We start from the raw sequence: 25,331 nt of genomic DNA on the forward strand, positions 1-25,331 counted from the left end.
ATTAAAGAGTGGAATCGCGAGGTGGGGGTTTCAAGAGAAGAACCAGGGTCCAGTAGAAGGTGTACTTCTGCCCCAGGCCACAGGGGGGTGCAAGTTTCTCTTTCATTTATGGTTTTTTTTTTGTGTGGGTGCCTAAAATGCCTTTTAGCAAATATAGTTTGATCCTGTATGTCACTAACTGGACTGATATTGCCAAGTGACTGTGTGCATCTGAATTTTCTAGGAGAGGTTTTCAGAAAACAGCTGAGGACTGACAACAAGCAAGAAGAGGAGGGGGGGGGGACTGTAATTTGGACCTATTTGAAGGTCAGGCTTCCCCAAGGTTATCTGCTCCCCCCCCCCCCCGCCGCCTCGAATCTGTAAAGTAATGGTATTCACACTGAGTACTTGAGAAGTGTTTCTTTTTATAGCTTTTCCAGATGACAAATAAGCCCTCTTTTTGAAGTCCTTTTTAAGGCATTGTTCCACGGGAGAAGAGCCCTTTGCAACCAGGCTTTTCCTGGAAAGGATGACATTCCAGCCCCCCCCCCCCCACACACACACACCGAGCCGAGAGAAAGCAAAAAAACCCGACAGCCTTACGAGTGTCGTCCTACACCCCTTTTCTTAAGCACCATGAAAAACAAGGGGGAAATGACAGGGCATTCCTTCTTGCTTTGAAGAAAGACTGGGCAGCAGATTTGGCAGGGAGGGGTGGGGGCATGAAGGACAGCTGAGTAGCAGATCTGATCCATAAGGCACAGCTCAGCAGACGTTCCCTTTGAAATAGAGGAGAGCCACCCAGGAGCGCAGTAATGCATCGCTTATGTATCAGGGGGCAGAACTTGTCTGCTTGCTTGCACCAAGATCTCAGACACCCCAGACATATTTGGCTGGTGTTATATCAGCTGTGCTGATCGCCGGAATATTTCCAGGTTCCATTCAAGGTGCCTTTTTTCCTCTTTAAAGCCTTTCACAGCCCGTGCTCTACATGTCCTACGGAGCTGCCTTATATTAACTGAACTGATATATCGCCTTTAACTCATCCCTCATCTCTTTAGTTTTGGCTTCTGTGATACGTGAACCCAGTGTGGTTTGTAAGCCCTGGTTTATGTTTAACACAAAATTAAGTAACAACAACAACAACAATAATAATAAAGTTGGAAGGGACTTTGGAGGTCATCTAGTCCAACCCCCTGCTCGGGCAGGAAACCCTATGCCATTTCAGACAAATGGCTGTCCAGTCTCTTCTTAAAAACTTCCAGTGTTGGAGCATTTACTGCTTCTAGAGGCAGGTTGTTCCACTGGTTAATTGTTCTAGCTGTCAGGAAGTTTCTCCTTAGTTCTAGGTTGCTTCTCTCCTTGGTTAGTTTCCCTCCGTTGCTTCTTGTCCTGCCTTCGGGTGCTTTGGAGAATAGCTTGACTCCCTCTTCTTTGGGGCAGCCCCTGAGTTATTGGAAGACTGCTATCATGTCCCCCCTCATCCTTCTCTTCCTTAAACTAGACATACCCAATTCCAGCAGCCGTTCCTTATATGTTTTAGCCTCCAGTCCCCTAATCATCTTTGTTGCTCTTTAAGAGCTGTTACTATTAGAGAACATTGTAATTCCCCTTAGCCAAGGCTTCTGGTGTTAATTCTGGTGATGTTTGTGATTATATTTTTCTTGTGCTTTCTTTTGTTGCACTTGTACTTTGGTCTGTGACCGCAAAATAAATAAAAAATATTATCTTTGTTGCTTTTCTCTGTACTCTTTCTAGAGTCACAGCATCTTTTTTAAGTGGATAAACGGAAGTCAGACCTTTCGCTCAGCTAGATCAGTGTTTGCCACAGTCCTTCGGAAAGAGGCAGTTGTTCTCCCATTTTCCAGACAGGGGCTTTCTGACCTGGAACAGCCAGGGATGAATCCAGGACACTCAGTATATCCTGGCAATAGCCTCCCCAAAGCCTTTGCTTTCTTTTTATTGAGGCCATTTTATTTCGTATCTGAAAAATCCCAAAGGACTTTTTGTTGAACTTTATAACATGTTCCAAACCGACACAGATCAGGTTGCTTTTAGTTAAGATTTGGGGCTCACCCGGGGAGACATGTCCATGCCACCGGAGTTCCCTTGAGGCAGGTCCCTGTCTTTCTCTCTTCTCTCTCTCTTAGCCCATCCTAACTCACTTGCTTTTCTACATGGTAGAAAATGGGAGGAGGAGCGCTAAGCAGGCTGCCTTGAGGCCCTGAACGAAAGGGAGATATATACATCTAACGAATATTGTCGCAGGGATCAAAACTTCCTGCATAGCCACAAAGAGGCTTAGAGACAGAGAAAATGCACAAATGTTATACCGTGATGCAGGACAGGTAGTCCTCAACTTACAGCAGTTCACTTAGTGTCTGTTCCAAGTTACAGTGTCACTGCAAAAAGTGACTTACGACGGCTTTTCATACTTACGACCTTGGCAGCATCCCCACGGTCACGTGATCAAAATTCACCCGCTTGGCAACTGGTTCATACTTAACGACGGTCGCGGTGTCCCCCGGGGTCATGTGATCCCCTTTCCTGACTGTTTGACAAGCAAAGTCAAGGGGGAAGCCAGAGTCACTTAACAACCATGTTACTAATGTAAACCGGAGTGATTCATTTAAGAACGGTGGCAAAACGTGGCGAAACTCCCTTAACAAATGTCTCACTTAAGAACAGATTTTTTTTTTCCGGCTCAATGTTGGTTGTAAGTCGAGGGCTACCTGTAGATTGGGCCACAGGCACAGGGCTTTGAAAGCTTTGAAGCTCTCGAGAAAGTTAGGATGCTGTCTGGCTGTCCTACCTCACAGGGTTGTATGAAGTACAGATGTGGCAGGGAATGAAATGGGAGAGCAATACATTCTCCAAGGATGGTTACGGGTGGATTGCTTCAGCTACGGTTCTCTGGGTTGAGTCAGCCTTCCCCCCCCCATCCCACGTAGTGCAATTATAGAGGCCATTTTGCAATGCAGCTTCCAACGGGGATTGACAGAAAGCAGAGTTAAATGATTTTCTGGAAAAAAAAAATATAGGCTCAGCGCTAAATAAAATCGGAGTGGGTGAGGAAAGAAAAGGAAGAGGGGTCTTCAAGAAATAATTGAACGCCTCTTCCAAAACTTAACTGGATCTTAACTGCATGTTTCACCAGGAAAAGCCTACCCAGTGAAAAAATAATTTCTGTGAAACAAGAATAACTGTGGCCGATAGCTTGGGTCACTATATACGTGTTATTTTAAGTTACTCTTCATGGGCGTGTAAGAATTGTGAAGGCTCGTAAGTTTTAAATAAAGGGACACAATTTTCAATATTAGATAGAAGGCAAATGGGGGGGGCACATTTGGTAGGCAGTGAACCTGACTGGGTGGATAAATGGATTTCTAAGGACTCCGGGTAGGAAATGATATCTCAAATGTATTAAGTCACAAAGAAAAATTAGATAGTGTAAACTGATCTGTCCTGCCTGAGGTGCTGGTCTTTTTCGATGACTTTAGAAGGCCATGTTTATAGTAACTTCAGCTGGTGGTTGGGGAAAATGTGAGCTTTGCAAGAGCACAAAATTACAGCTCCAATCCGTTCTTGCGTAGCCCTATCTGCCTCCGTGCACCTGCTTTCTTTGTCAGCCAATTTTTCAGGACCGCCACCTCTTTCTGCTTTTTAGACATTATTTCTTGAGTTTTACTTCGTTTCGCATTTCGAAATACGAACACGGAGGTCTGGGACTCTACGAAGCCGTATGACTGGCTCCGTCATTCCCGCCTTGCCCGAACGATTACGTGCGATCGTTCTGGATTCTCTCTTCTTTTATTTTTTATATTCCCCATCGTCGTTTTCCATTTTCAATCTTGAACAGAGAAAGATATGGGGGGGGGGAAGAGGTGGGGAATTATTCATTTATTATACTTACAACTTTATAGAACTCAAGGCTGTTGTGAGCATTTCTGTTGAGGATTGGCAGTGGGGGTGAGGTGAGGGATGTTTGGTTTTTATTCCCCCCCCGTCTGCTGGGTGGTGGCAGCAGGCCAAGTTTGAAGACCCTTGGCATATAGTCATTTGGCCACCTGATCACAAATGGACAATGCTGGTTCCCTTGGCTAAGAAACAAAGAGGAGCCCTGCCCCCTAGACTCGGACATGACTGGACAGGGGAAAACTATTTCCCTTCCAGTGATATTGGACCAATATCAGCCAGAATGTGGCAAACCAAACTCGTGCTGGCCTTACCATTAGCAGGGAATAGCACAATGGCAAGACCTTCCTCTCTATTACCAACTGATTAGAGAAGGCCTGCAAGCTCTTCTCCAAGGCGCCTGAAGGCAGGACAAGAAGCAACGGGTTGAAACTAAGCATGGAGAGAAGCAATCTAGAACTAAGGAGAAACTTCCTGACAGTGAGAACAATTAACCAGTGGAACCGCCTGCCTCCAGAAGCGGTGAATGCTCCAACACTGGAAGTCTTTAAGAAGAGACTGGACAGCCCTTTGTCCGACATGGTATAGGGTTTCCTGCCTGAGCAGGGGGTTGGACTAGATGACCTCCAAGGTCCCTTCCAACTTTACTTTACTATTACTAAGTACAGTTCCTGGATCTCTTTCAACCCCCCCCCCCGACTAGAGTGGTCATGGGAGGCATCTGTATATTTCCTGTGAATAACAATTTAGGTGTATGTGCTTGTGTGTAGGTGTGTGCTAGGAAGTACAGGATAGGCTGCATATCCTTCAATCTGTGTCATGGGGCCAGGAAGAAAAAAAAGAAGGGATGTATTGGTGGATATTTGTTTCTGTAATGTAGACCAAGGTCAGATCTGGCCTATTTTTATATTTGATCTTCCTTCTGCTAGTTCCCCCCACGATAGCAAATTTGCTCCCATTCTGTTCAATTTTCAGAACATTGTCTTGATGATGGACAGAGTCCAGAGACCTTTAAAAAAATTTTCCCAACGTTTTGGTGGGTTGGAAAGAAGTAAAAGCATTACCTAAAAGTCTTTTTAAAAAATCAAAGGAGCCCAGTATCTATGGGCCTATCTAGTTGTGACCATGGTGTACTGAGGATTGTGACGTGAAGTTTAAGTAAAGTACATTGAATTAACAAATGGAACAAAAATTTTTTTTAAAAGTGTCAGCAGACTTATCCAAAGGGGAGATGGACTGAATTTGCGAAATGAAGCAGATGGATAAATTACGCTTAACCAAAAATGCAAAGAAGTGAATGTTCCTGCATGGCAAAAATAAATAAATAAATAAATCCTCATTGTTGTCTTATTTTTCTAATTGTGGCAACTTGTTTTTTTTTATTCTTGGACATTTTTTCTCGAGGATTTTTTTTCTTTTTAAAAAAACCCCGGAGCTATCCTGCCTATATTTGGAAGTGGTACACTCTCTCCTAGTCTGCGAGGATTTTATCATTTTGTTTGCTTGCAAGATTTACATACTGCTGTTCATCAAAGCTTTGAGGGCAATTTACAGAAATAAAATCAAAGCTGAACATAAAGTTAATAAATAAAGCCACAACGGAAAGAAAACGTACTCAAAAACACGGGATCAAAATGTTCCGAAAAGTTGGGCCTCTGGAAAATATTCTACAAACACAGAATGTCACTGCTAAGAAAATGCATCATGCAAAGCCTTAATAAATAATAATAATAATAATAATAATAATAATAATAATAATGATAATAATAATAATGTTGGAAGGGACCTTGGAGGTCATTGAATCCAACCCCCTGCTCAGGCAGGAAACCCTACTACACCATTTCGGACAAATACTGTGGTTTATTAAATCAGCCAAGTTGGCTTCCTTTACACCACTTCTGGAAACCATAAACTATGGTTTATAAATTACAGATCATAGTCGCTGCGTTCACACAATAAGTCACAAGATAACCCAATTATATTAGGATTTAGCACCACATCAGGAAATTAGGGGTGAACCTGTATGAAAGAAGGCATTCCTACATGTTCTGTTGCATGTCAGGTTTGATCTGCAGGTGAATACAGGGTGTGTTTGGACTCTCTGAGGATCCACACTTAAAAACCTGCTCCCTCTGAGCCCTCTAAGGCAGTGGTTCTCAACCTTTTTAATGCCGCGACCCCCACCCGTCGAGGACTACTCAACCGGTCGTAAGTCGAGGACTACTCAACTGGTGCAGCACCGTTTGCAGACTGGGACTTTTGGCGGGCTCAGCAGGGCAGAGACAGCCTGGACAATTCCTATTGGCTTTTGAAAGCCAATAGAATTAGACTCTGTTCAAGAGAGTCTATTCTATTGGCTTTCAAAAGCCAATAGAATAAAAGGGAGTAGCACAGCTAAGGAAAAGGGGGGGGGGGGAAATGGCAGACTGCGTTGTTTGGCAACCCCCGTGAAATGGTCGCGCGACCCCAAATGGGGTCCCGACCCACAGGTTGAGAACCACTGCTCTAAGGCTTCCCCAGTAGAGCATAAAACAGCACCAGTCCAAATCTGGCATTAACATCCCATTCATGCCTTTTTGAAAAGACTTGAAACAAAGACTTTAAAGCTTCTCAGAGGTCTATAGGTCTCGACAGGTCTGGCTTGATTAGTATTCCATATTTATAATATCTCCATAATGGTAAAACAAAGCAAAACAAGACCAGAGAATGCATTTTTAATCATCAATCATCGTTCTTTGTTTGTTGTGAATGAATGGCAAAGTAGGCTAGTGAGCCTTTCCTAATCTTCTCTCCTCGTCTCAGCTACCGTAACGGAGGGCTCAGGAAGGCAAACAACAAAACACGAGGACAAGGAGCATCTAGGAATGAAAATTCACCGTAAAGTCATTTTGGAGCCAAAGTTGCTTCACTGGGAACCGGGAACAAGACGCCGGCGAGAAGCACTGCCCCACTTTTACCAAAATATTTCGGGCCGGAGATATACAGGCGGTCCTCGGCTTACGACCACCACTGAGCCCAAAATTTCCATTGCTAAGTGAGACAGTTGTTAAGTGAGTTTTGCCTCATTTTTGCAAACTTTTCTTTCACTGAATCCCTGCAGAGGTTAAGTGAGTTAACAGGGTTGTGAATGTGGCTTCTCCCACTCACTTTGCTTGTATTCAAAAGAGGATTACGTGACACACACACACACCCCCGTGTGACATTGCAGTTGTCGTACATATGAACCCGTTGTCAAACATCCGAATTTTGATCATGTGGCCATGGGGATGCTGCAGTGGTCATGAGTGTAAAAAATGGTCATAAGTCACTTTTTTCAGTGCTGTGGTAACATCGAACGGTCACTAAACGAAGGGTGCTATAAGGTGAATGTCAGAGGCTGGAGAGGCCAGTTGCTTTTGTGCTCAGGTTGTTAATAATAATAATGATAATGATGATGATAATGATGATGATAGAGTTGGAAGGGACATTAGAGGTCATCTAGTCCAACCCCCTACTCAGGCAGGAAACCCTATACCATTGGCTGTCCGGTCTCTTCTTAAAAACTTCCAGTGAGCATTCACCACTTCTGGAGGCAGGTTGTTCCACTGGTTAATAGTTCTCATTATCAGGAAATTTCTACTTAGTTCTAGGTTGCTTCTCTCTTTGGTTAGTTTCCATCCATTGCTTCTTGTCCTGCCCTCAGGTGCTTTGGAGAATAGGTTGCTCCCCTCCTAACAGAATAACAGTTGGAAGAGACCTTGGAGGTCTTCTAGTCCAACCCCCTGCTCAGGCAGGAAACCCTATACCATTTCAGACAAATGGCTGGCCAGTCTCTTCTTAAAAGCCTGATAGAGCATTTACCACTTCTGGAGGCAGGTTGTTCCACTGGTTAATAGTTCTCATTATCAGGAAATTTCTACTTAGTTCTAGGTTGCTTCTCTCTTTGGTTAGTTTCCATCCATTGCTTCTTGTCCTGCCCTCAAGTGCTTTGGAGAATTAGGTTGAGCCTCCCCTTCTTCTTTATGGCAGCCCCTCAAATATTGGAAGACTGCTATCACGTCACCCCCGGTCTTTTTCATTGAAATAGACATACCCAATTCCTGCAACCGTTCTTCGCATGTTTTAGCTTTCAGTCCCTAGTCATCTTCGTTGCTCTTCTCTGCACTCTTTCTAGTGGTATTAGCACTTCATGTGATCTAGATTCTATCCCTTCAAGAGGAGACCCGACAGCCATTGGTCTGAAATGGCATGGGGTTTCCTCCTTGAGCAAGGGGCTGGACTAGACGACCTCCAAGGCCCCATCTCTCTATTCCGTTGTATCTGGCTCTACTGATCATCTGACAATCTTTAAACAGGAAGTCGCTACACTACCCACCTTTGGACAGCAGTGTTGGTAGCCTGAAGCACAGAAGAAGGCGGTGGGGGGGGCCTCCCTCCTCCCCCCTTTCTTGGCAATCTTCCATAGCAGCACAGAGAACAATACCTTGGAATTTTAGAGAGTTTTTCCTAGCCTGCTGCCCTTGACACATGTTGGGCTACAGCCTAGACCAGGGGTGTCAAACTCAATTTCATTGAGGGCCACATCAGCATTGTGGTTGCCCTCGGGGTGGTGGTGGGGTGGGTGGGTGTGGCCTACTGGGTGGGCGTGGCCAGCTCTACATCATTCGCCTCAAGGGTGCCTGTGGGGGCCTGGGCAGGAGTGGGACAGATCTGAGGGTCTCTTGACAGAAAGGGGTGGGACTAGGGTAGAGCCCATCAAGCTGGATATGTGATGTAGGCAAGGGCCATTTGCTGGCCACTTCCAGGCGATGGTGCATTTCTTCATTCCTCACAAAGGGTGACACCTCCCCAGCATACACCCAGGGGGTGGGCAGGGGCTGTTCCTCACTGTTTCCAGACAGCCTTGTGGAGCTAAGACTGAATGCATTTCAGCACAGATGGCCACCACAAAATTGTACATTGGCTCCCGGCTGGCCAGGGCCAGGGCCAAGGCAGTGGGGGCCGTTCCCTCACTGTTTCCAGGATGGCTTCGTGGGCCACATGAAACCACTTTGCGGGCCACATCCGGCCCCCAGGCCTTGTGTTTGACATGTCTGGCCCAGACCAGTGGTGGCGAACCTATGGCATGGGTGCCAGAGGCGGCACTCAGAGCCCTCTCTGTGGGCACGTGTGCCGTCGCCCCAGTCCTAGGCCTTCAGCTGGGTTTTATAAAACCTTTTTACTTTAGGCCTCCGCTGCTGTGTGCAAAAAAAAAAAAGGTTCAATCAATCAGTCCATTTCAACTTCTTGCGGGGAAAAAAAAAGATCTTGCAAAGTTGGAATTGATTGATTGAACTCTTTAGTCCCACCCAGTCTGCCGTTACCACCGCAGCCACGCCCGCCCAATGGGTCACACCCACCCAATGGGCCACACCCACCCAATGGGCCACGCCCACCCAGCACCCAACGATGCATAAGTGGGTTTTGGGTTGCAGTTTGGGCACTCGGTCTCTAAAAGGTTCGCCATCACTGGCCTTGACTCTTAACTAACCCCAGTCACCATGGCCAAGGCTTTGGGGAATACGTTCCATGAGAAACTGTGGGAATTATAGCTGAGTAAATATGTATAGGAGTAGTCACATGGGTCTCACTGTCCTTGATTTTTCCCTTCCCCCCCACTTGGTGGGGATTGTTAAACAAAGCAGACCACGTGAGTGAGCAATGATTCTTTGACATCTATCAGGTTGCTTGCAAGAAAAAAAAAAATCCTCTTTCCAAACTGTCCATTTTAATGTGTAAGAGGCCTGACCACCTCTTTCTCCTTCCCCTCTCACGGCATTGAAATCTGCAGCGTAGGTTAGATGGGAACTGCAAGAAGGCCCTGGAGAGAGAAAAAAAAATAAAAATGGAACAGGCATTCAACATATGTACCTTATTGAAAAATAATAAAAGGGAAATGACTTTGTCATTACCTAACATGGGCTTGTCTGGATATAGGCTTCCCTTCTCTGTCTCTAACCCCCCCACGCCCCCAGCTACTTTATTGTTTTGATCATAAATAATGTCTGCAATCTAGCTGTTCGGGTGGCCATCACCTCCTTTCCTGCCACTTTTACTACCTTGTAATATTAAATCAGGTATCAAAGCCGAGTTACCGCATACCTCTTTTTATTTTTTAAATTGCCGCGGGTCAGATATTCAAGGCATTTCTAGTGAACGTTCAGCATTTTGAGCTGGAGAAAGGTGCTGCTGGATGAGTCCAAAGGCTGACCTCGGCCAGCTTCCTTCTTCCCATTATGCCAAGGAAATTCCTCCAGAACCCATTGAAGACAATGGCTCAAGAGCCATTCCCATTCACTTGCATGGCTGATGTACCATCACCACCACAAAAGGCATCCGGGAAAGGATGATTGATTAATACCACTTTACACAGCCTTGCTAAGGCCACACTTGGAATCCTGCATCCAGTTTTGGTCACCACGATGTAAAAAAGATGTTGAGACTCTGGAAAGAGTACAGAGAAGAGCAACAAAGACGATTAGGGGACTGGAGGCTAAAATATACGAACAACAGTTGTTGGAATTGGGTATGTCTAATCTAATGAAGAGAAGGACAAGGGGGGACATCATAGCAGTCTTCCAGTATTTCAGGGGCTACCCCAAAGAAGAGGGAGTCAAGCTATTCTCCAAAGCACCTGAAGGCAGGACAAGCAGCAATGGGTGGAACCTAATCAAGGAGAGAAGCAACCTAGAACTAAGGAGAAACTTCCTGACAGTGAGAACAATTAACCAGTGGAACAACCTGCCTCCAGAAGCAGTGAATGCTCCAACACTGGAAGTTTTTAAGAAGAGACTGGACAGCCATTTGTCCGAAATGGTATAGGGTTTCCTGCCTGAGCAGGGGGTTGGAGTAGATGACCTTCAAGGTCCCTTCCAACAACCACCACCTCCTCCTCCTCCTCCTCCTCCTCCTCCTCCTCCTTCTTCTTCTTCTTCTTATTATTATTATTATGGATCATCGCACAGTCAGCCAGATGTTCAGACTGGATTTGGCATTTTGTTGTTGTTGTTGTTGTTGTTGTTATTGTTGTTGTTGTTATTATTATTATTATTGTTATTATTATTATTATTATTATTATTATTATTATTATTATTATGCTATAGAGTCCACTGGCTTTTTGATGCATTCCCATGTCTGTTGATGAACGAGATGTAATTTTGTCATCTTGGGAGAAAGAGAAGGATGGATCCTGAATTCTTTGCAGCCAAGGGGTGGCAATCCAGACCTTGTTGGCAGGGTCTTCCCTATTTTCTTTCTTCTCGTTTCTGACTCACGGGGTGCCCTGGGTTACTTTCTGAATAAACTGGGAACATAACTAAAAGTCCATTAGCTGCAGCAGGCCAGGGGAGGCCCCTTTTAACAAGTGATTAGAAAGAATCATATTAACTCTCAAATGAGCAAAAGACTTGAGGGGCAGGGTATGGCCATTCCAAATAAGCTATCAGAGAGCCCAGCACAGGAGCATTGTAAACAATGTCTTAAGAGAGACTATCGTGTACGTGAGTTTGAAAAGGGAAAAAAAGAAGCAGACAAAGGTATAACTCGGGGGCAGTGCTGTAACACAAACTCTCTTGAATATATCCTTTATATTATAGTCAAGGCTGGAAATGTTTCAGTTTCACTGTTTCGAGCCGGGGGTTTGTATGGGACTCTGTACGCGTTCATTTTTTTCAAATTTTATTTCAGTGGACTGCCCTAGGAGGGCAATCTACCCTGCAGAAGGACAAGGCTAACTTGGCTATTCAAGAAAGGTGGTTTTTTTGGGGGGGGGTCAGTTTAGTATGGAGAGCCTTTGTTCCATCAACACTGCTGGAATTTTTATCCGTTTTCAGCAGCTCTGGAGGGGTGCACGCGTGTGTATCTGCGGAGGGAAAGTTAGCTTTCCGTGTAAATATTTGCCTGATTAAGACTTTTTCTTTTTCTTTCTTTCTTTTTTCTTTTTTTAATAATGTGTAACCCAAGAGCAAGAGTTTCATGTGAGAAAATGGCACTTGGCAAACAGTGGTTGTCTGATATGCTCTAATTGCTTTTGGTAAACTGACAATAAAGGGGGGAAATGAAAGCAGATATGACAGCGTTTAAGGCTGAAGAGAGGCTTCTTCTTCTGAGCAGTTCATTTATTTGGGCTTTTCCAGTGAGAGGAAGAATTAGAGAGAAATTCGGTGTGGTGTTAAGTGTAGCAAGCAGGCAGCGCGTTTCCTCTTGTTCTCGTCTTGTTAAATACGTTAACGTATTGACTCAAAATAAGTCACACGGTGTTTAATAAAAGGCCTTAGACAGGCAGACCTATCCTTGCGTCTCGTTCTGCTGCCTCTGAGGCTACAGCAGAGAAATTGTCCCATGAAAAAATTCTGCAGTAGTAAAAAGCAGAAGTTGCTGGCCAGAACTGACTTAAGACCCCAACATGCCACAGTAAGGACTGACACCTCTTAAGCAAAAAGCTCCTCTGAAGACTCATGGGCTTCTGGTTTATTACCCCCCCCCTCACCTATTTTAAAAAGTATAGGGGAAGGTCAACAGATTTCCTAAACAGCAGGTGATTTGCTTTTTCATTACCCCTCTTAGATTCCCAGGGATAGATTTTGGCTTGAAACGTGATCAATAAGACGTGAATATGCCACCCTCCCCTTTCCATTAAGAATTTGACAAGTCAATGAAAGAGGATTCTCATGGTGCTTTCTTCCAGTAGTCCCTATGGTCGGGTGCTGAACCCCTGGGAAAGGAGAACCTGGCGTTACCCACCGTTTCCCTATGCTTGCTACAGGTTTTGGACACCTCAGCTGGAACCAAGGCTTAGCGTTCCTGTGCCAAGATTTAGGACCTGTGGAGTATTCATTCAAGAAAGAGGTACAGAATGCCGGGGGTGTGTGTGTGTGTGTGTGTGTCTCCTTAGTGCTACTCATTAATTTATTATTTATTGCTCCATCTATTTAATTGCACAACACATGTGCGACGGATGTGCTCTATTGCTATGCCCTAAGCCAGAGGTCCCCAACCTTTGAGGCACCAGGGACCGGTTCCGTGGAGAGAGGTTTTCCCAGGGACCAGAGGGTGCGTGGTTTTGTGTGCTGCGGGCATCCCACAGATGGGGCTTTGCTTGTGTGTGCGGACCGGTGGCTGGCATGCCGTGCCCGATACCAGTCCATGGAACGTGGGTTGGGGACCCCTGCCTTAAGCCCAGGAAAGTTTTCTTTCCATTCGAACTCTATCTCTTGTTTCTTTGGAATTCTATTTTGGAGATTTCAACCGGGGATAATAATAGTTACTTGCTAGCAAACATGTTGTTAATTTATTATAGAGAAGGTTTGCTGTTCTTTAACAGAACCCCTACTTGGGTTATGCAGAAAATCTTTGAAAAGAGTGGGAAAAAAGGCAAGCATTTGGCTTTCAGTTGAGGTACTTCATTGACCCACCTGGTGGATCATGACTTTATCTCGGCGGAGTTCTCCAATAACATTATCCCCATCCAAATGCGGGTCAAAAAAATTGAGAAATAGTCCTCAGAGTGCATTGGTTTTAGGCCTGAGAAGATGGGAGGTTTCTTCCCAAGTGGGATGTCATGGTTCTGACAGATGAAACTCGGATGTTTTTGTTTTGACATGGGACTTGTTGCATCTTTTGGCCCAATAGATAGAAGGCGACTTTCTTGTCCTTTGTCTGTTGATGAAAAAGGTAAGAATAGCATTATCAATTTCGGTAGGATTTAAGACCAAATGGACTCATCCTAACGTGCATGTTTAACTGTATGGAAATAATAGGAGATTCAGTTGTCACCACCACCTAGAACAGTGGTTCTCAACCTGTGGGTCGGGACCCCATTTGGGGTTGAACGACCATTTCACGGGGGTCGCCAAACAACGCAGTCCGCCATTTTTTTTCTCCTTTTCCTTAGCTGTGCTACTCCCTTTTATTCTATTGGCTTTTGAAAGCCAATAGAATAGACTCTCTTGAATAGAGTCTAATTCTATTGGCTTTCAAAAGCCAATAGGAATTGTCCAGGCTGTCTCTGCCCTGCTGAGCCCGCCAAGAGTCCCATTCTGCAAACGGTGCTGCGCCAGTTGAGTAGTCCTCAACTTACGACCGCTTGAGTAGTCCTCGACTTACGACCAGTTGGGGATCGCGGCATTAAAAAGGTTGAGAACCACTGACCTAGAAAAAGAACTTGGCCGTATTTAGACAGGGATTCCCAGTTTGTCTGTCTCGCCTGCCAGAGCCAGCAATTGCTCAGCCTTTTTGGTAAAGATGGAGAAAAACCCTTTTCTTCGTAGCGTCGGTTGCTATAAATCCACTCTGTCCTTCCTAGCAGGATTTGTCAAGCTAAAATATTTTTATGAGACTAAGCAATAACAAAAAATACTGGGTTTCCCCCCCCCCCCAAAAGACCTTAAAGCTAAAGGCATCTACCCTAAGAAAGACATCCAAGCTAAAATAGTTGAAAACAGGGCTGGAAAGAGAAAAGAGAGCAGAAAGGGTTTTTGGAAAAGCACAATAACTAACAAACCAGGTGTGTCCCCCGTGGGCTAGCTAGAAAGTCATCAGTAGGGGCTCCAAGTTTGCATTTCTTTGCAAACTAAATCCAGGTTTCCCCCCCCCCTTTCTCCATAGGGTCACAGAGCCCTTTCTTCCTGGGCAGAAAAAGCTTAACTAACCGAAGAGCGGAAATACCCAGAAGCTCTTCTTTTAAGAGACTTTATGCCACTTGTGAAAGCCCAGGTTAAGGTCAGCCGGGCTTTTAGTCTGCCGTCTGCACGAGCTTCGTACACACTCAACAGGCAATTCAATGATGATCTGCCCTGATCCACAGGTGGCAAACTGGAGCCATATCGGATTTATGCCCGTTGGGTTTTGGCCGGTGTTCAAACGCTGGGCAGAGACCCTCCCGCACCACGGCAGACCCCCCAGGACTGCCTGGACCAAACCCCCGAAGGCTTTGCCCTGAAACAGGTAGTACAGTCAGGGCACCGGAGGCCTATAACCCAGAATAGGCAGTTTGGCCGGAGAGGTGGCCAAGTTATTTTGGAAAAGGATGCAAGCCAGGAAGGAAGCGTGGTTTGGGCAGAAGGGAGAAAGTGCCGGCGGCGGGCAGGGCCGAGGAGATGAGTAAAGAGCAGCCAAGAGTTGGCAGGAGTGCTTCTCTCCACTCCGGGTTTTACCAGGCGCCTCTGCCTACCTTAGAGTTCCCTGCCTTTGGGGAAACGAGTCCATTCCTTGCCTTTCCCTTCCCTTCCCTCCCTCCTCTTCTCTCCTGGCAGCGCGGAGAAGGGGCAGTTGGCGCTGGAAGTCCAGCCCGGGTTTTGCGAGCCGCCTGCCCCCCTGGTAGAAATTGGAAAATTCAATAATTAAAGCAAAATGGAGAGACGGAGTGGGGGGGGAAGAAAAATCCCGGATCAGGGCAACTTAGGTGGCGCATGCGCGCTCCCAGCCTCCATCCCAAACACACACATTTCCCTGTACTTGGAAAGTCACCCAAAGCAGCTCAAGTGCAGGTAAGACCTTTCGCTCTGCCCGGCCGGGCCCCCCCGCCGACGGTCCCGGGCCTTCCCTGCCCGGGGGGCGCCCCGAGCCGCCCGCCGGCGCACTTTTTCCCGGGCTCGTCCGGCGGCGGCCACTCTTTTTTGCCTTGAGTGCGCGCTTGGGCAGGCAGGGCGAGAAGCGGCGCCCGGAGCGCGGGGGCCCCGGAGGGAGGGCGAGGCGGGCGGCGGGGTCCGGGAAAGGGTCCGGGGCTGCAGCGGGGGGGGGGGATGGAGGCAGGCAGGCAGGCAGGCAGGCGGGGGGCGCGCGCGCCCAGAGGGGCTCGTCCCGGCGGCCGGCCCGGGAAGGGGGGCGCAGATCTCGGGGGGAGCTTTGGGCGACCCAGAGAAGCCAAAAGCCGAAGTGGCCCTCCCGCCGCCTCGGAGAGTGGGGGGGGGGGAAGCGCTGCCGCCGCCGCCGGCACGCTCCTTCGCATCGCCCCTTCCCCGCTCGGAGCGCGTGGGGAGAAAGGATGCAGGTGGCTCCTCGCCTTCCTGGTCCGGAGGGAGCCGGGGTGGGGTGGGGTGGGGTGGGGGGTGCGGGGGGTGGGAGCGAGACGCCGGCCGCTTCCAGGACTTGGTCAACTCGCGGTGGGTGGGTGGGTGGGAAGCGCGCGCGCGGGGGGGGGTGGGGTGGGTGGCCGAGCGCCGCTCCCCTCCTCGGCTCGGTCCCTCCCGCGCCCTGCCTCCGCGGACCGCCTGGCCCGGCGTCGGGGACGCGGAAGACGGAACACTCGGCTCGCTCGGCGGGGGCCGCGCCGAGCCATTGGCCCGGACCTTTTGCAAAGAGTCCAAGAGCGGCGGCGGCGGCGGGGGCGCTTGACAGCAAGGCTCTCCCGCCGGGGCTGCCCTCGGAGACGTGCCCGAGTTGGAAAGTAGTTTTTGCACTTGTTCTCCTCTGCTACACGCGACGCGCTCTCGCCCCAAGAGCCAGCTGGCGGGGTCGGGGCGAAGGGGGTGGGGGGAGAGGGAGCAACGCTTATGGCTGGCTGTCGGAGCTTCTTTTCCCGCTGTGCCTGACCGGCTGCCGGCCTTCAAAGTTTTTCCAAAGTAGCTACCGCCGCCGCCGCCAGTTTGGAGAGAGGAGACCCGGGGTGGACGCGGGCTTGGAGAGAGGCGCGCGGGGTCCGGGGTAGCGCCAGGTAGCCTCGGGGCAACGCCGCCGCCGGGCGAAGCTCGCCGTTTCCCTCGCTGCGCACTTGCGGGGGGGGGGGAAAGGGCCTCTCTTGTCACTTCCTCCACCTTCGGCTGGGTGTGCCCGGGGGAGGATTCGGGGGACCCCCTTGGAAGTGGCCAGTGAGGGTTACCCAATTGTATTTGTAAGAGAGCTCGCTCTTCGTTCCTCTCCGACGGGGTGGAGAACTGGGGGCCGCTCCGAGAAGGCAAGAAGGCATAAAAGACCTTCGCTATAAAGGCGGCAGAGAGGAGGGTACGAGACGGGGCTGGTGTGCAGTTTGTGTCGGGTCAGGGGCGGGTGCTTGGCTCCGCATAGGGGTGGAGTTGGGAAGGGGGGGGGGTCCTGGGCGAGTGGGATTTGAATGAAGGATCCTCTCCTTGTTTGGCTGCTCCCGGGACAAGGGAACAGGTGTTCAGCTGTCAGTCAAAATTCAAGCCTGCTGCGAGGAAGCTGACAGCTGGGGTTGGGATAGTGGTTTTTCGTAATAATAACAATCGTAGTAATAATAGGGAAGAAGAAACTTCTGGAGAAGGACAGAAATAAAATTAAAAAAAAATCGCTGGGCTTAGGGCGCATTGACAGGCAAGAGATTGAACGCGAGGACGCCAGTTCCCAGATCTGTCCCTTTAAAGGCACGGCAAGCTGGTGAAGCCCATCCGAAGTCTTGGACTACAGTTCTCATCATCCTTAGCAGAAGGGTGGGAAATGAAAAGGGATTGTGTCCCAGGGAGACGGGAGGGCATTGGGTCCATTCAGTTGGAAAAGTCTGGTTCCTGGGGAAAAAGAGGATTTCTTTCTTTCTTTCTTTCTTTCTTTCTTTCTTTCTTTCTTTCTTTCTTTCTTTCTTTCTTTCTTTCTTTCTCTCTCTCTCTCTCTCTCTCTCTCTCTCTCTCTCTCTCTCTCTCTCTCTCTCTCTCTTCATGATGTTTCTTCTCTCTGGAGGGAAAACATTTCCCTCTTTCTACCTAAATGTCACTGTGTATAAAAGCATCAAATTTCAACCCTGGATTGGAAGGAGAGAGGAACCGTTTGATATGGCCTGCATAAAATTATGCATGGATTTATAAAACCTTTTATTTTGGGGAGGGAGAGGTTTGGCTGGAGAGAAGTTGATGCGTTCTCACAAATACAAAAGGCGAGTGTTTGTGTCTACATGGCGAATGATCAGTCTGGAGCGCTGGGGGGGATCCGTGAGACCTTTGGGCTGGTGGTGTAATAGAGTTCGGCGGCAGGATGAGACTATGTATGTAGATGGGTCAAGGGTCCATGTGGAATTGGGTGTGTATGACAGCAGGTGCTCCTTAGATTTTTTTTCCCTTTTCCTGCCATTTGGTGCCTGAGAAAACTTCTGAAAAAAGTTGCTTTGTGGAGGTTTGATGTTAAATAGTTATGGTTTCGATCTGTCTTGGCGTCTGTGGGAAAGAAGTGAAACTTTCTATGAACTTGATTAATAAATTCCATGTGTGCCATATTTCTTTTCCATCATACAAGCACCCCCAAGTTCCTTCCTTCCAGACATATGTAACTGCATTCGGGATCACCTTAATCTTTCCCTTTTTCTTTGTGGTGCTTAGTTCCATTTGTCTTTAGCCGCAGCCTATATGTGCACACACAAAATAAGCGTTTGCGTTCTGTTGCCACCTTTTGATCCATCTCAGATGTCTTAGGAAGGCTTGATCTGCGTATGTAGGGGAAGAATATTGGTGAACTTCAGTAATCAAGTTTCCAGATCTCCTGTCGGCTGTTTAATTTATTAGGCCACTTATTTATTCTGTTGATAATAATCTGTTGCTGGTTTCTATGGAGATGTTAAACTGATCTCTTCAAGAAATCAAACTCCATATGTGTCGAAAGTGTTTAAAGAAGCAGCGTGTGTCTTTTTGAGATTTTTTGGGGGGGGGGTTGTTTGCTGGTTTTGTCAAGCTCTGTATTTTTGGTTATTCAGCTTGCAGTTTCCGTATGAATGTGTTAAGAAAGGGCTGAAGCCGCAAAAGACCTGGAGTGGACAGAAAGTTGTGGGTTTTTAATTCACATCTTGAGCTTTGTACTCTGGACTCTGATCTTGAATGATTCTGCCCGAATGCAGTAACAGAAAATCATGATCAATTGTAAAGGCCTTCTCCTTAACGTACTTGTCTTATGAGGTACAGAATCAATGACCGGAGCAAATTAAGTCTGTTGCATTTTTTCCTTCACGTTAAAATAAATCTAACATCCAATATTTTTCCCCCCAGTAATTCTAATACACTTTCAGATAGATCTTGTGAAGCATTATCTCTGAGTTTAATCAAAGAAGAGGAGATGAACAAATATCTTTCTTTTGAGGCAGTTTTTGTGGGAAACACTCTTAAGACTTCAAGGTCACCAATTATTCAGTAAACTTTTTCTTCCCTTTTCTCAACGTTTAAAGCTCATTTCGTAATTGAACTGGACAGTCATGGGAAGGGTTTGCTCCAGATCCAGTTTTTAAGACTGATGGAAACTTTCATTTTGGGGTGTCCCAGCTATAGTAATGTGTATCTGCTTGGGGGCCAAGCTGGTGCCATTGTTCCTTGACAGACAAGGCAAAGTGACAGGTTTAAAAATACGACTGCTCCCTTTTTCCACTTAAAGCTTTACTGCATTATTCCATGTTTGCTTTTTTCCTCCCCCCCCCTTGCAACAATTTTGGACCTATTTTGCAATATTTTTCTGCCTGCCCACCCCCAAATTTAGCAAAATATCCATAGCATACTCTCATCTAGGTGGTTCTATCCAAAGCAGCCCTAAACAGACTTTAAAATAAGGCAAACATAAACCTGACTTGTCTGATGAAATCCGCATCCTTTATTGCTTTTAATCTTATTAATTCTCTTGTGTGTTATGCTCCCCCCCCCAGCTCTCTCTCTACTGCTGCTTCCTTACAGTTTCGAAATGCTTTTTTCTCCTCTTCTTATTTTATTCAATCTTTTGGGATGGCTTTTTTATTCTGCCCTTCTCTTCTTTTTCCCTTTTCTTTTTAAAATTTGAATTGCAAACTGGACGGAGGGATACTTGAAAAACAAAACACACACACACACACACACACACACACCCCAGCATGGCATCAGAAAAGAAACACTGTGGCTTTAAACCCAGGAGTTTGCATATTCCCCTTGTATCTTTCCCCTTTGCTAATTATTGTGTTGTTTTCAGAGCAAATATGTCATATCCATGGCGACAAGGCAGGTTTATTGTCTTTCAGAAGCCATAGCTCACATAAGTAATTAATGCCTTTTTTTTTTTCCTCTGGCTTAGGTTAAACAGATCATTCAAGGAGAGTCATCTCTCTCTCTTCTCTCCCCCCCCTTTTTCCTCTCCCCTCTTCTCTCTCTTTTTAGCTCAGTGACATAAGAACATGAGTTAGAACAAGAAAATATTTTAACCAAGAAGTCAGCGACAGATCTCTCGTAGTCCCCCCGCATCACCCTTCCACATGAACACACACACATTTCTTTTAAAAGCTGGTCGCGTCAGTTTTCATATAGTTTGACATTGTCCTCCCTTACACTAAATAATTGATTTGATAATTGATAATTGATTTGAGGAAGGAGAATTTTACAAATCGAGGCAAACACGAAGCGGCATATTTCTCTGTCCCAAGAAAGAGGGGTTGGTTTTAAGAAACAGCAGCCCTTAATTTGATTTGCCCTTTCCTTGTCTGTCAAAAAGTACACTCAGTTGGCGGGGGGGGGGGGTGGTGGTTTAAAGTGCTGGCCTAGAAATCAGGAGACTCTGAGTTCCAGTCCCGCCATAGCCTTTAGCTGACGGTGTTCAGCAGGTCAGCGGTTCAAATCTCACCGGCTCAAGGTGGACTCAGCCTTCCATCCTTCTGGGGTAGGTAAAATGAGGACCCAGATTGTTGGGGGCAATGTCAATATACATTGCTTACTGGTGTACACCGCTTAGAGAGTGCTTGCACTTAAAGCGGTATATAAGTCTCATAAATAAATAAATAAATCCCTCTCGTTCAGCCCGGCCCACCTCACAGGATTGTCGTGGTGAGGAAAATAGGAGGTGGAAAGAGGATGAGTATGTTTGGGGCCTTGGGTTATTTATAAAAAATAATAAAGTTGGATAAAAATCTAAAAACAAACAAACCCAGAACTCTTCAAAATGTATCACAATGATTTGCATAGGGAAATAAGCAGGCCACTTCGAAATGGGACAGATACCTAGTTTTTTTTCCCCCAAACTTACCTGTAAAGTACGACACCTATATAACGGGTGGTTTTTTTTTTTCTCCTGTATCTTTGTTTTTAAACTTCCCTCCGCAGATTTTAAAAGTTTCCTGAGAAAATGGAAAAGCAAATTTTAGTTTTTGGTGCGTGGGTAGCATTTTAGCTTTCTGAAACTCCTCATGTTCTTTTTAAAGTCACCTTTCTGTGCAGTGGTCAGTTGCTTATGTACTTCTGATAATCTTTTTGTATTCTTTCCCCATTTTGCTTTATTAATAAGAAAGATACATCTACCTAGTTGGAAGCTTTACTAAGATGCCTTATTTTCCTTGCTTTCTTTTTGTCTCCAATGCTAATAATTCAGGAGCACTTATAACCAGCTCATCTATATAAAAAGTGAAGAGGGGAAAACTGGCTGCTAGAAATAGGATCCATTTAACCTCATGCTGAATTTTAGTAAAAATCTTTTAAATTTGCCTGACGTCTGCTTATCGGTAGTATAACTGTACCCTAATCTTTTTATTTGAAGTATTTAATGGTTTAGGTTTGCCATATTTAAAAAAGAATCTTTACTCTTACTAAAAATAATCTTCAAAAAATAGGACAATTTGGTTCATAACTGCAGCTGCCAAAAAAGCCAACACAGTTCTAAGCTGCATTAAGAGAGGGGCAGAATCAAGATCACGCAAAGTGTTAATGCCACTTTAAAAGGCCTTGCTAAGGCCACACTTGGAATCCTGCATCCAGTTTTGGTCAGTACAATGTAAAAAAAGATGTTGAGACTCTAGAAAGAGTGCAGAGAAGAGCAACAAAGATGACCAGGGGACTGGAGGCTAAAACATATAAGGAATGGTTGCTGGAATTGGGTATGTGTAGTTTAATGAAGAGAAGGACCAGGGGGGACATGATAGCAGTCTTCCAGTATCTCAGGGGCTGCCCCAAAGAAGAGGGAGTCAAGCTATTCTCCAAAGCCCCTGAAGGCAGCACAAGAAGCAACGGATGGAAACTAATCAAGGAGAGAAGCAACCTGGAGTTAAGGAGGAATTTCCTGACAGTTAGAACAATTAACCAGTGGAACAACCTGCCTCCAGAAGTGGTGAATGCTCCAAAACTGGAAGTTTTTAAGAAGAGACTGAACAGCCATCTGCCTGAAATGGTATAGGGTTTCCTGCCTGAGCAGGGGGTTGGTCTAGAAGACCTCCAAGGTCCCTTCCAACTCCGTTATTCTGTTACTTATCAGTTACATAGGGGAAGCAAATATTATTGTGCATAACACAGAATTGTAAGCCTAAATTACATTGGGTGTTCTTTTATTTGTGTGCCATCATCACTTATCTAAAGATCTTAAAAAGCTGAGGTGATAAGGGAGAAAAACCAAAGCACAAATACAGGTAGCTTTTGACTTACGGCCATTTTTTTCATGACCATTTAAAAATACGACGATGCTGAAAAAAAGTGATTTACGACTGATCCTCACACTTACGGCCATCCCGGTGTCCCCCCCCCCCCGGTCACCTGATCAAAATTTGGTTACTTGGAAACTGGCGTGTATTTATGAAGCTTGCAGTGCCCTGGGGCTGTCTGATTGCCATTTGCAACTTTCCCAGGGCTCTTTCGATAAGCCAAGACGATGGGGGGACCCCAAATTCGCTGAACAATTGTATTTTGATTACTTTAGAGAACCACCGGGGCAAAAATCAGCTGCAACTGACTAAGTGACGGCGTTTGCTTATCAACCGAAGTTCTGGTCCCAAATATGGTCTACCTGTACATGGGTCTCGATGTGGTTAGTGAGCTTCTCTCAAAGGCAAGCTAGGTGGGCTCCTAGCAATGTCCCCCTGATGTCTGTATCAGAAAGCGAGCGGGAGGTCTGTCCAGGGATGAAAGGCAACAGCAGGCAGGAAGCAGACTGTCTGCCACTTGAAATATTAAGATTCAGCTCAGGGAATACTTAGAGGTGCCTCTGTCTTTTTTTTTGTGTGTGTGTTGACTGCCTTATCGGTCTCTCTTCACCCCGACTCCACACCTCCTCTTTGAAAAGAGTCTTTGGGAATTGTTTCTTGACTTGGAAGGCTATGGGAAGTCAGGAAGCAAGCTGGCTAAAAGGCTTCCATTTAAAACGAGGTGGTGGTGGGGGGGTTATCCTTGTTCTCTATTACCTGGAAGGAGCCTGTGAGCCCAATGAATGTCTGAATTAGAAGAAAAGGTGAGATAGTTCAAACAGCCCAGAGCTGACGGCTGCCGACCGTTGTTCTTGTTCCGATCCTCTGGATAAAGCTGTTTTTATTCATAAGGCGAGGAAGTTCCTGGAGAGTGATTTAACCCTTGCCAGGCCCATTGAGGTGTACAAAACAGGTACTGAAAAACAGAAGGGCAGATTAACAGCGAGGCTTGGAGGACGGAAATGGAAGAGAGGAGAACTGCAAGTTAACTTGGTTCCAGCGTAGGGCTTTAAGCTGAAAAGGGGGAAAAGCATAAATTTTGTTACAATTAAACAACCATTTAAGAGCTGAGTGTTAACGAATCTTCCCAAGCAGGCAGACTTCCTTTTTTCCCATCTGGTTTCACACACATCCCATCTCACTTCCAAGTCCGAGAAAGGAACAGGAAAAGAGTCTTTGGAAAGGGGGGGGGGAGGAAGGCAAAAGAAAGAAGATGTACAGAATTTAAAAGAAAATTACACACAAATTCTAAATGCTCTCTTCCTTCTCCCAGTTGCCTGGGTGAAGGTTTATATTATATAACTCCTCAATTATCCTTTCCTTCCTTCCTTCCTTCCTTCCTTCCTTCCTTCCTTCCTTCCTTCCTTCCTTCCTTCTTTTCTTCCTCCCTCCCTCCTTCCCCTTCCCTTTCTTTCAGTTTGCTCCTTCCTTCCTTCCTTCCTTCCTTCCTTCCTTCCTTCTTTTCTTCTTTCTCCCATTCCTTCTTTTCTTCCTCCCTCCCTCCTTCCCTTTCCCTTTCTTTCAGTTTCCTTCCTTCCTTCCTTCCTCTTTCCCCTTCCCTTTTTCTTTCAGTTTTCTCCTTCCTTCCTTCCTTCTTTTCTTCCTCTCTCCCTCCTTCCCCTTCCCTTTCTTTCAGTTTTCTCCTTCCTTCCTTCCTTCCTTCCTTCCTTCCTTCCTTCCTTCCTTCCTTCCTTCCTTCCTTCCTTCTCCCCTTCCTTCTCCCCTTCCTCCCTCCCTCCTTCCCCTTCCCTTTCAGTTTCCTTCCTTCCTTCCTTCCTTCCTTCCTTCCTTCCTTCTTTTCTTCTTTCTCCCATTCCTTCTTTTCTTCCTCCCTCCCTCCTTCCCTTTCCCTTTCTTTCAGTTTCCTTCCTTCCTTCCTTCCTCTTTCCCCTTCCCTTTTTCTTTCAGTTTTCTCCTTCCTTCCTTCCTTCTTTTCTTCCTCTCTCCCTCCTTCCCCTTCCCTTTCTTTCAGTTTTCTCCTTCCTTCCTTCCTTCCTTCCTTCCTTCCTTCCTTCCTTCCTTCTCCCCTTCCTTCTCCCCTTCCTTCCTCCCTCCTTCCCCTTCCCCTTCCCCTTCCCCTTCCCTTTCAGTTTCCTTCCTTCCTTCCTTCCTTCCTTCCTTCCTTCCTTCCTTCCTTCCGATTTGTCCTATGTGCCTTTCACAGAAAAGGCACGTAGAGGGAAAGAGAGAGAGAATACATATGATGCGGGGGGGGGAAGAAATAGAGTGGGAGAGAAAGAGAGGGACATGTAGTCAGCTTTCCAGCTCATTATCATTCTTAATAAGTCTTAAGGAATAAAGAGAAGCATTGAGTGTAAATGCTGGGTAATCCTAACACTGCTCAAGGTGAGAGGAATCTTGAGGACATGGGAGAACAGCGAAGGGAAAGGGGAAACTGGTTGTGGAAAGGGAGGAACAAAGGGGATCCTTTTAATCAGGCCAAAGTTAGCTAAGCTTCTTCTGCCTTCTTGGGGGGGCCGGAAACTCTGTGCCGTAGGGACCTCAGAGGGGGCTTAGCCAAGTTCTAGCTGAATTTTGATTGAAAAGAAAGCTTTTCTGGTGCAGATTAAATTTTTCGAAGTCAAGAGCTTCCTGGCGTTGCTGCTAAACTTCTGCATTTTAAGGAGCAAGCTATTGCTTATTTATACTTGGAATTGGTTTTAATTATTTTAAGATAGTTTGCTCACTTGTTGAGATGGTCCCCCCTCCCCCTCCAAAATACAAATTAATTAATTAAATAAATAAAATATCATGCTGTGTAGATTGTCCCTTTGCTCTCCCCCTTGCTTTCCACTCCACTGAAAGCAGTTCCTCAGTGGGCGACTTTTTTTTAGCTTTGTTAACAGATTCTGTAGCCAGGCGAAATGCTTTTTTTGTGCTTTGACACGCACACCTCCCCTTCTACATCTTCCAGTGTATTGACACGCCGGCTCCCAGTCGTGTTTGCTGCACGTTAAGGCACTGTTAGAATGGGATTGCTCTGAGTTGTGAATGGCAAAAGATACCACATGTGGTACGGACTCCTGGGCAGGTGGAATCTCAGTCGTGAGAATGCCGGTCCGCTTCTCTGATTGGAATAACTCCCATGGGAGAA

The 25,331-nt window shown here is 46.3% G+C and overlaps 1 protein-coding gene and 2 long non-coding RNA genes across 3 annotated transcripts in view; 1 reads left to right on the forward strand and 2 right to left on the reverse strand.

Annotated features, from left to right (window-relative positions):
• Positions 1–13,192: 13,192 nt before the first annotated feature.
• LOC120319239 lies at positions 13,193–16,815 on the reverse strand. Its single transcript, XR_005559717.1, has 3 exons — positions 16,730–16,815; positions 15,083–15,225; positions 13,193–13,569 (listed from the first exon to the last, which is right to left on the reverse strand). It is a non-coding gene; the product is annotated as an uncharacterized LOC120319239 (long non-coding RNA).
• Positions 15,270–25,331, forward strand: part of CASZ1 (castor zinc finger 1) — a 259,152-nt gene continuing 249,090 nt past the window's right edge. The window contains exon 1 of the mRNA XM_039367870.1: positions 15,270–15,398. The gene's annotated coding sequence lies outside the window, so the exon portion shown is untranslated. The remainder of the gene's footprint in view (positions 15,399–25,331) is intronic.
• LOC120319240 lies at positions 17,660–23,630 on the reverse strand. Its single transcript, XR_005559718.1, has 3 exons — positions 22,955–23,630; positions 20,818–20,908; positions 17,660–18,011 (listed from the first exon to the last, which is right to left on the reverse strand). It is a non-coding gene; the product is annotated as an uncharacterized LOC120319240 (long non-coding RNA).

This window comes from Crotalus tigris, unplaced genomic scaffold (assembly GCF_016545835.1).
Source record: "Crotalus tigris isolate CLP2741 ecotype Arizona unplaced genomic scaffold, ASM1654583v1 scf7180000020588.15403103151:6194809, whole genome shotgun sequence".
NCBI classification, from domain to species: Eukaryota; Metazoa; Chordata; class Lepidosauria; order Squamata; family Viperidae; genus Crotalus; species Crotalus tigris.